We start from the raw sequence: 17409 nt of genomic DNA, 5'->3' as shown, positions 1-17409 counted from the left end.
CTTCTCTACTTTCTTTTCCCAAGTATTGAGTCTAAATCATACTGACTACAGCCAAGAGTTAAATTCTTTTTCTACAATTTAACAACAGGTCCACCTTGTAATTCACTTAACCTCTCAATGCATATTTTTCCATCAGTAAAATGGCATACAGTAAGTGTTATATTATTATGGAGCTACTGTTAGGTTATTATCTTGCTCATCACAGGGAACACCTAAATTTCATAGGTTTTTCTTTCATTAGTATTTCCTGAGTTGATTATCTTCTAAGGAAAGGTAGGTATACTCATCACCAAACATGGTGATGTTTAAAATACTCCCTTTCAAAATATACTATTCCCTCAAATCAGTCTGTAAGGGTATCATTCCCCAACATATTATACTGAACTGGATAGACCTTAAGTCTAAAAACATGTGGCATGTCTTATGTTCTTTCATTTATATGACCAAGTGAAACATGTTTTTATCTCCCTTTCTCTCAATGTTTTCAATAATCTTTTCCCAGCTTTATTTAAAAGCTATTTCTGGACTTGCAGGGACGTATGGTTGGGGAGATGGAAAAAAAATCAACCTTTATTATTAAAAAGGTTATCATGTAATACTTACTCCAAAAAAGCACATAAATGGGCTGCAAATGAGTTTGATTTACACTGAACGAGGAGAATAGGCAAATCTCAACGTTTAAGATTGCTACTGTAAAAAGTTATAAAAGTACCATCTTAGAATTGTTCAACAGTCTAAGCTTATGTGTGGCTGCAGATTATATAAAACAACTTTATTGTCCATTCAACACTAAGAATTACAAACCAATAACAAAGGAAGTAAAACAGACCAAATATTTTACTCATCATCCATTACATTTAAGGTTTTTATTTCCTTAGCCACTTAGAGTTCAAAGAGAAAAAAAAAACTTCTACGGCTCATCCTTCTGAAGTAAATAACACAGGGACGTCCATGATGGATTGGAAACACAAGGACATTTTGAACAATCTTTGACATCAACATCTTTTCTTCTTTTGGCAACAACCTTGTCATTTGCTCTGGAATACTACCAGAACCTATCCTCACTTGGACTTACAAGCTACTCTTCATACCACAATCATTTCCCACCTCAACTATTAATTAAACTCTTCATAAATCTATCTTCCATATACTCAGGGGGTAGAGACAATGCAGCCAACTTATTTTATCATTTAAGCCTGTCTTACATACTCTGGTTTCCTATGTGTCTCAGCACATTTCAGAAACTGTTCTTCTATTCATTCGTATCCATCTCTGACAGTTTTTAAACTCTCTAAATAACTCTTGTCCTCTAAGCCACCTACTAACTATCTATGTGTTGTCTAACTTTGATTTGCCTATCTCTTACTATCAATGAATTTGTGATTTTGCTTGGCCAAACTGCCTTCCACTCTTGCCTATTACAAATAATCATTTTTTATATCTCACTTCAGAAACACATTCCTTTCTATATTTATGGCTGACTTTTATAAAATGTTTGGTACACTGAAAGCTGCTATTTGTAATTGTATTGTGTTTGTATGATTTTTCCCTAGAATCTAAAGGTTTAATATTTGCAAATATCAAGAAAAAGGTTACTGATCTACACATTAATAGCATTCTTTCTCTGAAATTCAAAGTTGTTTGGTAATAGTCTAGTAGGAAGAAAAAAAATGAAGGCCCCAGATTAAATTTTTAATTAGTTAACATTTGGACTAAGCCAAAATGGGCGACTACTACTGCTGTGAAATAGTATACTGAGTTTTCAAAAGGTTGGATATCATTTATTCTGAAATATTTAGGCATTACAAGAATATGATAGCTCACTGAACTGAAAATCCAATCTATACATTATGTTACTTCTCAGCCCAGATTAATTTACCAGCAGGTAATATTTACTAAGAACTCAGAATGAGTTAAGAAATGAGCCACATTCTTTACATATATTATTTCATTTAACCCTTTGAGCATTATATTCTTTTCCCATTTTATAAGTAAAAGTGTTGAGGTTTAAAGAGATCAAGTAGCATGCTTAAAGTCACACAGATGATAGTAGAGCAATAATTTAAAACCACATATGGTTCCAAAGCCACAGTGGTCATGTTTAGACCAGCAAAAGTCACTTCCAGGTATAACAGCATCTAAACAAGAACTACAGTGCATTTTGCATTCCACTGAGCATCTGTTTTTATAAGTGTTAAAGTGAGTAATAACAGAGCAACGGGCATGGTGGCTTACATCTGTAATCCCAGCACTTTGGGAGGCCGAGACAGGCAGATCACAAGGTCAGGATTCAATACCAGCCTGGCCAATATGGTGAAACCCCATCTCTACAAAAAATACAAAAATTAGCCGGGCGTGGAGGTGGGGCGCCTATAGTTCCAGCTACTTGGGAGGCTGAGGCAGGAGAATTGCTTGAACCTGGAAGGCGGAGGTTGCAGTGAGTGGACTTTGCGCCACTGCACTCCAGCCTGGGCCACAGAGTAAGACTCCATCTCAAAAAAATAAAAATAAAAAAGATGACAGAGTGAACCTAAATGCTTTGGGAGCAGGTATGTTTCCCACTGGGCTTTCTCAGTTTTCTAAAGAAATTCTGACTCCATAATCGAGTACTCTGGAATATAATAAATTTGGTCTGAGGGAAAATTATATAGAGGTATCAGAAAAAAATACTTTCTGATATTCTTATTCATAAAGAGTAAAATTCCTTCTATGATCACAGCTAGATGTGGGGCTTGCTTGACTATTTGTAAACTCATCTCCTATACATACCTGCTTTTATATACAATATTATAAAGGCTTCTGGAAGCACAGACTCCACAGGGAGCCACTATCTTTTCTAGAAATCTCTTGAGTTCAAATCGAATGCTACCTGAACTGTGGATCTAGAGGTATAAATTTTTGGGAATGTTCATGAATCTTTCCTATACCATATCTATTTAGATATTCAAGAGAGAAGAACTTAACCCAAAATATGTATCTACAAGAAAGAAAACATAGATGCACAAAATTTTGACTGAAGCACTCTGTATTACTATAGTAGCAGATGATCAGAAAACAATTATCAAGGAGGCACAAACAGATACTACCAAGCTGTTAAAAGAATAAATCAAATCTACATATACTGATGTAAATAACTCCAAGATATTTTATCAAATAAAAAAATAAAGAGGGCAGAACAGTGTATAAGCTATCATTTGTGATAAAAAATAAAAAGATGTATACGCATATATGTCTCCATTTGCATAAAAAAGCCCTGGAAGGATAAACACAGAACTAAACAAACAAAAATAACAACAATAAAAATCCCACAAAAAGTAAGAGGAGCTATATCTCCAAGAAGAGAAACTAAGGAGAATAGGGGTCATGAACAGAAAGATGGCTTTGGTGTCCCCTACGTAAGCTCTGAAAATTAAAAACAACAGCAACAACCACAACAACAACAACAACAAACCAGTCACTCCACTCCCTAACACACGACTGACTGTATGGCAAATAAAATCCAATTGCTTACCCTGACCTGTAAGGTCCTACCTTTCCAATCTTATGTCAGTCTCTCTAAGGCTCACTGAGCCGCAGTCACTCTACCCTTCTGTTCCCCAAACACAAAAGACTTTTCCCACCACAGGTTTTTGCATTTGCTATTATCTGAGTCTTTTCCTAGCCCTTTGCAAAGGTTATTTTTATCTTTCAGATCTTAACACAAATGTCGCCTCCAGAAGATGTTTCCTAAAGCCCCAAAACAAAATAGGTTCCACCTGCTACCATCTCTCTGATCACTTTTTTCATATCAAAATTTGAAATACATTTGTGATTATTGTTAAACATATGTTTCTCCCATTACACCGTGACTCCTTTGAGAAAAGAGATCACTGACGTATTTTTCGCCAGTGTATTTTGTATGGAACAAAGCTGATGCCCAATAAGTATTTAACAAATAGTGTAATTAATCTAAATCTCATAGCAACAGGTTTATAAAGAATAGAAAGTCTTAAAGAAAAACAGGTGTATTTCTAAGTTTCAGTCACTTAAATACAGGATGACACTTTTGTCTCCAACAAAAAATAATCATTGCATCTCCTGGGTTTATTTTTAACAGAAGTGACGGGTTTCAACTATTTTTGAAATAATAAAGCTCCATCAAATCATAGCCTCATTAGTTTAGAAATTCTACTTAACTTAAAAAGAATTTAGAAGTATAAATTTGATTCTTAAAAGCAAATTTCAATGATGTAATATTTATAAATTTTGTGCTATGTAATTACCTATGTGCAAAATCTTTTATTTTAAAAAAGCACATATAAAGATGTAAAACATTGTAAAACAATAGATATTTGAGTCTCTCATCCTATTCAACAAATGGCATGAAATCATGATAGGTGTTAACTATAGGAAGGGTTTATTCTTTAATTTATAGCAGCCAAGACAGAAAACACAGAGATTCAACCACTTGCTGGTAGCAGGTATCATCTTATCAGATATATTCATTTTGAAGTCTTTATCAATGACCTGGTAAAGGCTCCTCAAACTAACGCAGACAAACATAGAAGAAGAAAAAGGTTTTAAAAAAACAGATTCTAACCTGAAAATATTTAATATATGTAATCTCTTACAATAAAAAGTTAAAGACACTATAGAAAGTCACCTCTTTAATCACTTTCACTTTGCTGTACAAAATCTTTCATTTTGAATGTGGATATTATCAAATGTGATCATGTTTTCTCAAGTTTGACCCAGAAGAATTTAGGCAAATTTACTCTTCCAAAAAAAGGTTACATTTTGTAGGTACATTTATTAGGCTCTCAATCATATTCTCTCTGGAATCAAAATACATACTTATAAATAGATACCAATGACAATCTAGTTTTACAGGAAAGGACAAATGAAAGCAAATAAAGAATTAAAAAGTTCCACATGTACAAAACCTTGTTATGACAGTTTCTAATATTATTTTCACATTTCACTGACAAGAGGCTATACAATGCTTAATACATAATCCTTCAAAATGAATTTGTGAAGCCCTCCGCTCACATGCTCCACCCTCCTTAGGCTCCCAAAGTGCTAGGATTACAGGATGAGCCACCAATCCCAGCTGATTTATCTTCCTTAATATTAATGCATAAGGTTCATTGCTTCCACAAACTTGAGAAGAGTCCAGATATTTTGTATCGTCATCATTTCTGAATACAGAGGCTAACTTATAATTAAAAAGGGATAAAATTTACAAATAAAAGAGTAGCATTACAATATCTTTGGCTAATGCTGACAAGATCATGGCTTTTATTTGGTTTCTACATAATAGAATCTGAATATACATAGTACATCAGTGCAAGCAGGAAAAAATAAAACAGAATATCCAATTTTAACTTGGATTCAATAAATGTTTTTTTAAAATTTTGATTCAAATGATTTTCAGTTGTCTTTTAATCTTGGAAAAACAGTATGGGCTCCAAACTGTTTTAATGAAATTATAGTTTTCCTTACAATTCTGATAAAATGAAAATTTCATACTGATACTCACTGTTAGTTTCATATATATTGGATAGGTTATTGGTGAAAACCTATTTGTAAAAACAAGCCATTTTACATAAAATTTGGTTTTTATTTCAAATGAATTCACGTTACACTAGTCCTGCTCATACCTCTAACATGTGCATCAAATATAAGTAGACTGCCAATAATAAAGTAAATTCTTATTATTTAAAATATTACATTAAACTTTGTTCATCTTTTGGAATTTTAAGACTTTTCCATGTATAGTAACAAAAATATAAAAATTATCACCTACAAAGCCAACAGTGAAACTCACAGTACCTTTAAAGAAATGTTCATTCATGTGGAAGTATACATACGTATTCATAACTCCTACACTTTCTTTTCAATTGTGAAGGAACTTCAAATAACAGAAAGTCATTTAAAAAACAGAATCTAAGAGCAAGAGTGGTTCAGAACATGCTTTGTCCTGCTCACCATGCCACCTGCCTCTTTGCTGGAGGTACTTACTCATAGGTATAAATGCCACCAGAAGCTCAGAACATAAAAAGCATATGAGTAATACTACTCAGACATACATAATGCATCTATGGCTCAAATGTACCATGAAAACTTAATGTTTCTTACAACATACCAACATTTCCTCATTAATAGAAAAAAATCCCTTGGCACTCTTTAAAACCACTCAAAGAGGAGACAGAGTAATAGTTATAGGTATATTTTCTTTACAGGAGTGATCCTATTAACTGAAATAGTTATATTTTTATTTTATTTCTTATATTCTTCTTCTGGGTTAATGTCTTTATCATTTAGCTCAACCTCTGGGAAAGAATATACACTACTAGAATAGATGCCTACTAAAAAAAGAGTGGCCTACTAAGAGTATACCTAAAAAACATTAGGAAAAAAGGTCAATACTGCACGTGTGGAATGCCAATAGGTTACCAACTTACGTCACATGTAAATTAAATAAAGTAACTCCAATTTACAAGGATATTACTGACTTTAGTATCTGCAGGAATAGTCAGTTTAAACTATTCCATCTGTATTTGCTTTGGGATATTAAGCAGCAAGTGAAACACTAAAGCAATCCAAGGTATCACTGGGGTCAGAAAGAAATATCGATTTAAAGTTGCTATGTCTCTAAATGTTGTTTTGAAAATACATTATATCAAACATATTATGCATGATGTAAAATGACAACCAAGAGCATAATATTTTGACTTTCAGTAATGTAATACTCTTGAATTATAAAATAAAAATGGGAATGTCTAGGTTTAGATACAACATCAGTAAACATGCAAAAGAAAAAAAGTACTCATTCTCCCAAATTGAAACTTACTGCACACTAGGCTCATATCAAAGTTGTTTTAAAGGAATATTCTACCATAATCTTCAAACAACATAAAATAATAAACTCCACAGTATTGGGTTTTCTTTAGTAATCCATTTGCCACGTTAAAAAATTCAGCCACGGAGTTGCTGTATCTTAAAATTTTTTGAACGAAATATTAATTCGAGAATTACTATGTTGTTCTTTTAATTGGCCTCAAAACTGATTACTGTGAAGTAAAATTGTAATATAATTGGCAATGGGTTAAACTATGTTAGGAAAGGCACCAGTTCAGACTTTGAGGATTCTCTTTTAGTGAGTATGAGGCAGAAGTCACATTCCTTAATCCTTTGTTGGCTCAATTTATCCTTTCTACATTTATCATGAGTGAAAGACACAAACGCCAGGCAAGTATCTAGACTCCAAGTGCTGGGATTTGTTACCAAAGCAGCTGAAACTGTCATTGCCAGTTAACTACCACAGTAACCTTCCAGAGCTGTGAAGTCACATAACTGAAATTGACTGTTAAAATCCTGTAAAAATATAAAATTTCACAATAAATGGGAAGGATGAAATGTTTATTTTTTAAAAGAATTTAACTTTTTGGCAAAAATTAGTGAAATGTACTATAGAAATTACGAATGCAAATGAAAAATTAAAAGAAAAGGAATTTTGACAATTCAAAGATTTATATGGAAATCTTTTTATTATTATACTTTAGGTTTTAGGGTACATGTGCACAATGTGCAGGTTTGTTACATATGTATCCATGTGCCATGTTGATTTCCTGCACCCATTAACTCGTCATTTAGCATTAGGTATATCTCATAATGCTGTCCCTCCCCGCTACCCCCCAACCCACAACAGTCCCTAGAGTGCGATGTTCCCCTTCCTGTGTCCATGAGTTCTCATTGTTCAATTCCCACCTATGAGTGAGAACATGTGGTGTTTGGTTTTTTGTCCTTGCGATAGTTTACTCAGAATGATGTTTTCCAGTTTCATCCATGTCCCTACAAAGGACATGAACTCATCATTTTTTATGGCTGCATAGTATTCCATGGTGTATATGTGCCACATTTTCTTAATCCAGTCTATCGTTGTTGGACATTTGGGTTGGTTCCAAGTCTTTGCTATTGTGAATAGTGCCACAATAAACATACGTGTGCATGTGTCTTTATAGCAGCATGATTTATAGTCCTTTGGGTATATACCCAGTAATGGGATGGCTGGGTCAAATGGTATTTCTAGTTCCAGATCCCTGAGGAATCGCCACACTGACTTCCACAATGGTTGAACTAGTTTACAGTCCCACCAACAGTGTAAAAGTGTTCCTATTTCTCCACATCCTCTCCAGCACCTGTTGTTTCCTGACTTTTTAATGATTGCCATTCTAACTGGTGTGAGATAGTATCTCACTGTGGTTTTGATTTGCATTTCTCTGATGGCCAGTGATGATGAGCATTTTTTCATGTGTTTTTTGGCTGCATAAATGTCTTCTTCTGAGAAGTGTCTGTTCATGTCCTTCGCCCACTTTTTGATGGGGTTGTTTGTTTTTTTCTTGTAAATCTGTTTGAGTTCATTGTAGATTCTGGATATTAGCCCTTTGTCAGATGAGTAGGTTGCAAAAATTATCTCCCATTCTGTAGGTTGCCTGTTCAGTCTGATGGTAGTTTCTTTTGCTGTGCAGAAGCTCTTTAGTTTAATGAGATCCCATTTGTCAATTCTGGCTTTTGTTGCCATTGCTTTTGGTGTTTTAGACATGAAGTCCTTGCCCACGAACTATGTCCTGAATGGTATTGCCTAGGTTTTCTTGTAGGATTTTAATGGTTTTAGGTCTAACATGTAAGTCTTTAATCCATCTTGAATTAATTTTTGTATAAGGTGTAAGGAAGGGATCCAGTTTCAGCTTTCTACATACGGCTAGCCAGTTTTCCCAGCACCATTTATTAAATAGAGAATCAAGAGATTTATGAGAACAATATAAATAATCATGTCTAGATTTCTAAGCCTAAAATTTCTAAGCCTAAAATAAACCAAATGAACTCAATTACTTTTTTTAAACCATAAATAAAATGTCATGTTATAGAGGTGAGATAAATTTTGAGAACGTCTTAAGCCTGATGAAAACTCTTCAAAAATTCTAAAAGTTCCAAAGTCATAAGCCATTTTAAAATTAAGATGAGTTTGAGGATTGCCAAGGGCCATGAATCTGTGTGAGCTGAGCAACGTACCAGATAATATAACATTTAATTAGTTCCAGGAAGTTCTGAACTCAAAAAGAACATTCAGGTCAAAAAGAAGGGGGTAGTTACTAATCCCTAGTGAAAGAAAAAGTTGAGATTGACACTTTTTTTCAGGCTTTATAAAATTAATCAGCTTTACCCAGTGTCAGCACAGGCGTTACTGTACTTGGAGGTTAAGGTGCTAAGTCTCCTATTCATCACGGTATCTTTTATTGCAGTCTTAATTTAACCACATATATGAGAACAAAGGACAGCTGCCTAGACTATATATTTTATATATAACATATATTGTTATATATAATTTTTTCTTTTGAGACAGTCTCACTCTGTCACCCAGATTGAAGTGCAGTGATGTGATCCTGGTTCACTGTAACCTCTGCCTCCCAGGTTCAAGCGATTCTGCTGCCTCAGCCTCCCAAGTAACTGAGATTACAGGTGTACACCACCATGGCCAGCTAACTTTTTGCATTTTTAGTAGAGACGGGGTTTTTGCTTTGTTGGGCAGGCTGGTCTTGAACTCCCGGCCTCGAGTGATCGACCCCCACCTTGGCTGCCCAAAGTGCTGGGATTACAGGCGTGAGCCACTACACCCAGCCAAGACTAGAAATATTCTTTTAACTCATAGCTTGTCACTTTTAAAAGTCCTCTCTTAATTTGAATTTCGAAGTAATAACTTGTCTATAAAGTAAGGGGTCATCTTTTAGCATATTAGAGGTTTTTTTTTTCATATTACCCATTGCCATTTAGAGCTGACTTTTGTTTGATTTTACTTACCCAGCAACTCATAAGCAAGCAAGCGAGCAAGCAAGCAAAGTATTCATAATTCAAGAGATGATTCAAACAAAGACAGGATCATCTTGGACTACTCACTCTAAACTTGAATTCTCAAATGTTTATAAGCTCCTCAAATATTACTCTGGTTAAAATATATTTTGGATTTATGATTCCAAAAGGGATCAGTTATCTGACAAGAACAGGAGCATATTAAATCTTGGCATAATACATTTTAGAAATGGTGTGCATATTAGACACTAGGAAGTTAGTAAATCCTTGCTTTTAACCTAACAGTTTTCTAAATCTTCCCTCCACAGCTTGATTCCCAGTAGAGAAAAAAGAAACTCATATAGAAATTTTCCTGTTTACTGAAACAAGGTATTTATTTATCTATGCACAAGGTTGAGAAATTATGAAATAGGGATTAATGTTTTCATTCATAGAGTATCTTGCACAGACATTTTGCTTGAATTTTCATTTAATAAAAGGATTATATATTTTGACCCACATAAAAACCTAATTACACAATAGTAAAAATAGAGTACTATTAGCCTACTTTCTATTTAACTGATGTTGACAGGTCACTTCAAGCTCTCTGTACCTCACTTATTTAATAGTTTCTTTGTAAATGGAAATAATAACTTCTAGTAGAATAACTGACATAATGTTAAAGTGCTTTGACAACTGTAAAATATTATGTAAATGTAAGATACTATAGATTATTGTGCTAGTTTTATAATAATAAAACTAGTTGGTTATTTCCCTATTATGCGTTTTATAAAGAGAAAAGACAAATAATTTTGAAGTGGTCTTCAAGTTTATCAGAGGTTTCAAATTTTCAAAAAAATTTCATAACAATGAAACAATTCAAGGTTACAGCTAAAATTTAGAGATCATGTAATCCAATCACTTCAGTTTTACATATGAAGAAAATGACACTGTATAAAGGCTAAACACTACAACAGACAATCACAAATGACGGTAAAAGGGAAGAACTGAAGACAAACTGTGCTTCCAAATTTGTTTTTAGGTCATTCTTGACTACACAAGTATCAGGTTAGGATAGAGTTAGAAGCAGGGGCATGAGCAGGTTCAGTCTGAGTTAAAGTTATGGCTGGATTATAGCAGGCATTTTAATTAGCCATTTTCTTCCTCTCAGCCAATGATGAAGTATAATGATATTGATGATGATGATGAGCACAAACACATAGTGATTATGTGTCAAGCACTCTTTTTTTTTTTTTTTTTGAGACGGAGTCTCACTCTGTCGCCCAGGCTGGAGTGCAGTGGCGCAATCTCGGCTCGCTGCAAGCTCCGCCTCCCGGGTTCACGCCATTCTCCTGCCTCAGCCTCTCCGAGTAGCTGGGACTACAGGCGCCCGCCACCAAGCCCGGCTAATTTTTTGTATTTTTAGTAGAGACGGGGTTTCACCGTGGTCTCGATCTCCTGACCTCATGATCCGCCCGCCTCGGCCTCCCAAAGTGCTGGGATTACAAGCGTGAGCCACCGCGCCCGGCCAGCACTCTTAAGATATTAATGTAGATGTTTACATATGTGTGTTTGGTGTGTGTGTGTGTGTGTGTGTATATATATATATATATATATATACACACACACACACACACAATCACAGTACATTTAGTAACAATCTTATTTTTTTTTATTTTTATTTTTTGGAGACAGAGTCTCGCTTTGTCACCAGGCCAGAGTGCAGTGATGCAATCTCCGCTCACTGCAACCTCCGCCTCCCGGGTTCAAGCAATTCTCCTGCCTCAGCCTCCTGAGTAACTGAGACTACAGGCACGCACCACCACGCCCAGCTAATTTTTGTATTTTTTTTTTTTTTTTTTTTTTTTTTTTTTTAGTAAAGGCAGGGTTTCACCATGTTGGCCAGGATGGTCTCGAGAAATCCCCTAATTCTTAAAAGCTAACCAAGTCTATTTAGTTTCTCCAGTGCTTTTCATAACCATGTATTTATAAGGTTTTGATTTTGTAGTGGAAATTCTTTCAAGGGACTTTTTGCTTTTCTGCTGATTTATCTTTCCAAATTCTGAGATGTACATCTGCTCTTTGATGAGAACAAAAAGTGGTATAGTAGATGTTAAACGGCAATATATTTAGAGAAGTAAGTAGAAGGTGGGAAGAGATTGTTACCAAGGTTCAACTGGAAAATGGCATAAAATTGGCCGGGCACGTTGGCTCACGCCTGTAATCCCATCACTTAGGGCGGCTGAGGTGGGTGTATTACCTGAGGTCAGGAGTTCAAGACCAGCCTGACCAACACGGTGAAACCCTGTTTTTGGTGAAACTAAAAAATACAAAAACTAGCCAGACATGGTGGCAGGCTCCTGTAATCCCAGCTACTTGGGAGGCTGAGGCAGGAGAATCTCTTGAACCCAGAAGGTGGAGGTTGCAGTGAGCCGAGATCACACAATTGCACTCCTGGCTGGGAGACAGGGCTAGACTCCGTCTCACAAAAAAAAAAAAGAAAGAAAAAGAAAAAGAAAATACCATAAAATTGTATCATTTTTCAAACTCGTTATTTTGGCCCTATTTTCATGATAATATTAGGAAGTTAGATATAACTTGTTTAAGACTAGAGAATTCAAAGCCATGTCTAAAGAGAACACTACTGGAGATAAGAAAACATAATTGGTCAAACATAAATCTGAAAAGTTTAAAACAAAAATCAATTATTTTTAAGTTTTGTAGAATACCACATAATCTTATAATACTACAGTATCTTACCATTTTAATTTTAAATACTGGCAAATAAATATGGTAGCAAAGAAAACATATTCAAACAATTAAAAGATCCCTTTTACTTTTTTCTTCTTTATTGCACCAACTAGAACACCCAGTACAGTAAGAGAAGTTGTGAGTGCCAGCATATCTATCTTATTTCTGATATAAAGGGGGAAAACACTTAGTCAATTGCCATTCATTCATTAAATAAAATGTTAGCTATAGGTTTCTCTTAGAAGCCCTTTATCATGATAAGGAAGTTTTCTATTCCTTGTTTACAGAGAATTTTATTAAATCAGGAAAGGATGCTGGATTTTGCCAAATGTTTTTTTCTGCATTTAAATAATCATATAATGTCTATTTTATCTATATGATTAATTATATTGATTTATGAAAGTTAAATCAGCTTTCAGTCCTGGGATAAATCCCACTTGATCATGAATTCTTACGTATTGTTAAATTTGCTTTGTTAAAATTGTGCTTAGAATTTTTAAATCTACAATCATTCAATATTGGTCTGCAGTTTTCTTTTCCTGTAATGTTTCTGTTTCATTTTAGAATCAGGGTAATGCTGGCCTCAAATAATGAGTTTAGAAATATTCTTCAATTTCAATTTTCTCAGTGGTTTGTATAGAATTGGTAATATTTTCTTCTTAAAAGTTTGGTATAACTCACCAGAAAAGCCATCTGGGCCTGGAGTTTTCTTTGAGGAATGGTTATTTAAATGAGAAATTCAATTATTAAAAGATACGGTACTATGCAGGTTCTTTATTTCTTCATGAATGAGATTAGATAGTTTGTATCTTTAAGGAAATTTGTCCATTTTATCTAAGTTACCAAATTCCGGGAGGCTGAGGCAGGAGGACTGCTTGTGACTGAAGCAAGGCTACAGTGAGCTACGATCACATTACTGCATTCCAGTGGGTGACAGAGTGAGACTCTGTCTCTAAAAATAAAATAAAATTTGTATAAAGTTATTCATAACATTGATTATCCTTTTAATATCTGCATATTCTGTGGTGATATCACCTCTCCATATTAGTAATTTCTGTCTTTTTCTGATAAGTCTGGGAAGAAGTTCATCAATTTTACTAATCTTCTCAAAGGACTAGCTTTTAGTTTTATCACTATTCTCTGTTTTTGTATTTTCCATTCCATTGATTTCTGCTGCTATCTATATTGTTTCTTTTCTTCTACTTATTTTGGTTTAATTTGCTCTTATTCGAATTTCTTAAGCTAGAAGCTTTGAAAGAAAGGACTTTGAGTCCTTTCTTCTTTTAGTGGTACATCAGTGATAAATGTGACAAAAGATGAAGAGTCCCATACGCTAAAGTACAGAACCTTGCTTAGAGAAATTAAAGACAACCTATGTAACTACAGAGATATACTATGTCCATGGATCAGAAGGCTTAATATTGCTAGGAAGTCTATTTTCCCCAAATTGATATATTGATAAAATAAAATCTCACTCTAAATTCTACCAAGCTTTTCTATAGAAACTGAAAAACTAATACTAAAATTAATATGCAAATGCAAAGGACTTCTAAAAGAACATGAAAAAGAAGAATAAACTGGACTAATACTACCTGATTTTAAGACTTTTTAAAGAACTTTTATTGCGGATATTAAAGGTATACGATATGTTATGGAAGACATATTGATAGTAAAAAGAATATTATAGTGAAGCAAATTAACATATCCATCATCTTACATAGTTCCCCGTTTTTTTTATGTGTGACAAGAACAGCTAGACTCTACTCATTTAGCATGAATCCCATATACAGAAAAATTTTATTACCTCTAGTTCACATGTTGTAAATTACATCTCTAGACTTGATCATTCTACATATTTCCTACTTTGTATACTCTGGCCTACATCTTCCCATTTCCTCTGTTCCTGCCCTCTGCCCTAGTGACCCCTGTTTCGTTCTCTATCTCTGTATATCTGTTTTTTAAGATTCCATATATAATATGTAATATTTTTATTTCTGTGTCTGGCTTATTTCACTTAGCATAATGTCCCCCAGGCTCATCTGTGTTTTGGCAAATAGTCAGATCTTGCTTTTTATGGCTGAAGAATATTCCACTGAACACATGTAACACATTTTCTTTATCCATTTCTCTGCTGACGAACATTTAGTTTTTTTCTGTATCTTGGCTATTGTGAATAACACTGCAATACACATAGGAGTGCACATATCTTTACAAGGGGTGATTAAATTTGCTTTGGGCATATACCCAGAAGAGGGATTGCTGAGGTACATGGTAGCTCTATTTTTAATTCCTTTAGAAACCTTCATACTGTTTTCCATAATGGCTGTACCAATCTTCATTCCTACCGACAGTGTACAGGGTTTCTCCATACCCCTGCCAATATTTGTTACCTTTTCACTTTTTAAAAATAGCCATTCTAATGGGAGTAAGGTGCTATCTCAGTGGTTTTGATTTGCATTTCCCTGATGATTAATAATGTTGAGCACCTATCGTATATCTGTCGGCCATTTTTATGTTTTCTTTGGAGAAACGTCTATTTAGGCCCTTGCCCATTTTTAAAAACAGTTCTGTGTTGTTTTGTTTTTGTTTTTTGGATTTTTTTTTTTTTTTGAGACAATGTTTTGCTCTCTTGTTGGCTCATCAGTTGTATGTGATTTTTTTTTTTTTTCTTTGAGACAAGGTTTCACTCTGTTGTGGCACATCTGTTGTGATCAGTGGCATTATCACAGCTCACTGCAGACTCAACCTCCCTGGCCTAAATGATACTTCCATCTCAGCCTCCTGAGTAGCTGGGACTACAGGCACACATCACCATGTCTGGTTAATTAAAAAAAAAAAACAGAGAGACAGGATCTCACTACATTGCCCAGGCTGGTCTGAACTCCTGGATCCAACAATCCTCCTGCCTCAGCCTCCCAAAGTGTTGGGATTACAGGTATCAGCAACTGCATCCAGCCTCCTCTGCCCATCTTTAAACTGAGTTATTTGCTTTTCTACTATTGAGTTGTATGAGTTCTTTATACATTTTGGATATTAACCCCTTAACAGGTATATGATTTGCAAGTAGTTTTCACCATCTGTAGGCTACTGTTACATTTTGCTGATTGCTTCCTTTGCTGTGCAGAAGCTTTTCAGTTTAATATAGTCCTATTTATTTATTTTTGTTTTTGTGGCCTGAGTTTTTGCTGTAATATCGAAAAAATCATCACCAAGGCCAATGTCCCAGAGTTTTCCCCCATGTTCTCTTCTAGGAATTTTATCGTTTCTGGTTTTATATTTAGGTCTGTCATCCAATTTGAGATGATTTTTGTGTATGGTATAAACAAGGGTCCCATTTCATTCTTTTGCATGTGAAAATGCAGTTTTCCCAGCACCATCTGTCGGACAGACTATCCTTTCCCCTTTGTGTCTTCTTGTCAAAAATTAGTTGACTGTATATGTTTGGATTTATTTCTGAGTCAAGACTTATTATAAAGCTACTGTCATCAAGACATTGTGGTATTGGCATGGACACAAAACGATTGACAGAAAAGAATAGAGTCCAAAAATAGAGACACATATAAGTATGAAAAAATGAATTTTATATGAAGGTAAAAAGTTAAGAGAGAAAGAACAGTCATTTAAAACAAGTGGTGCTGGAAAAAGTGGATATCCACATGCCAAAAATATAAACTTCTAACCATTTCCCACACCATATACAAAAATTAACTTGAAATGGGTCCTACACTCAAATACAAATTTTAAAACTTTAAAACTTCTAAAAGTAAACTTAAGAAAAAACTTTTAGGACCTTGGGTTCAACAAAGTTTTCTTAGATATACCATCAAAAGTATGATCCATAAAAGAAAAAAATTGATTAAACTTTATCAAAATAAAGATTTTTTCAAAAGACACTGTTAAGAGAATGAAAAGACAAGACACAGACTGAGAGAAAAAGGATTTGTATCCAGAATATGTAAAGAACCAAGACTTAATTATAAGAAAACAACCAACCCAATTTTTAAAATAGGCAAACGATTTGGACACTTGACCAGTGAAGACATACAAACGTCAAATAAGCAAATGAAAACATGCATGGCATCATTATTCAGTGGGAAAGGGTAAATTAAAATCACAATAAGGTATAGAAGTATTAGAAAGGCTAACAACTAACCAGGCCAAGTAAGTGCTGACGAGGATGGGGAGGAACTGAAACTATCATAGACTGCTGTTGGGAATGTAAACTAGAACAAAAACTTTAGAAAGTAATTTAGTCGTTTCTTAAAAAATTTAACATGCAAATGCCAGATGATCCATTCATTCCACTACTAGGCAGTTTCCCAAGAGAATGAAAGCATTTGTCCAGATAAAGGCTTGTAGAGAATGTTAACAGCAACTTCATTTAGAGTAGCCCCAAACTGGAAATCATCCAAAACTCTATCAACAGCTGAATGGATAAACTGCAGTATATTCATTAAATAGAACTCCACTCAGCAATAAAAAGAATGACCTATTGATACACATTACAATATGGATTAATCTTAAAATAATTATACCTAGCGAAAAAAAGTGCTTACTGCATGATTCTATTTTTTAAGAGTTCTGAGAAATGCTAATACATAGTGACAGAAAGCACCTTAGTGGTTGGCTGTGACAGGGTAGTAAAAGGTAGAAGAAAGGAATTACAAACAGGCATGAGAAAATTTAGGTGCTATAGATTTGTTCAAAACATGTATCTGCTGCAATGAGATTGACAGCCTCCATTACTTTTTTTTTTTGAGACAGAGTCTCACTCTTTTGCTAAGGCTGGAGTGCAGTGGCATGATCTTGGCTCACTGCAACCTCTGCCTT

The 17409-nt window shown here is 34.5% G+C and overlaps 1 protein-coding gene across 2 annotated transcripts in view; it reads right to left on the bottom strand.

Moving 5' to 3' along the window:
- FER (FER tyrosine kinase) overlaps positions 1-17409 on the bottom strand; it is a 452653-nt gene that overhangs the window by 131822 nt on the left and 303422 nt on the right. The gene's annotated exons all lie outside the window — the stretch shown is intronic.

Source organism: Nomascus leucogenys, chromosome 2 (assembly GCF_006542625.1).
Source record: "Nomascus leucogenys isolate Asia chromosome 2, Asia_NLE_v1, whole genome shotgun sequence".
NCBI lineage: Eukaryota > Metazoa > Chordata > Mammalia > Primates > Hylobatidae > Nomascus > Nomascus leucogenys.
Note: the sequence above shows the minus strand (reverse complement) of the source record. Positions and strands in the feature narration are given on the sequence as shown.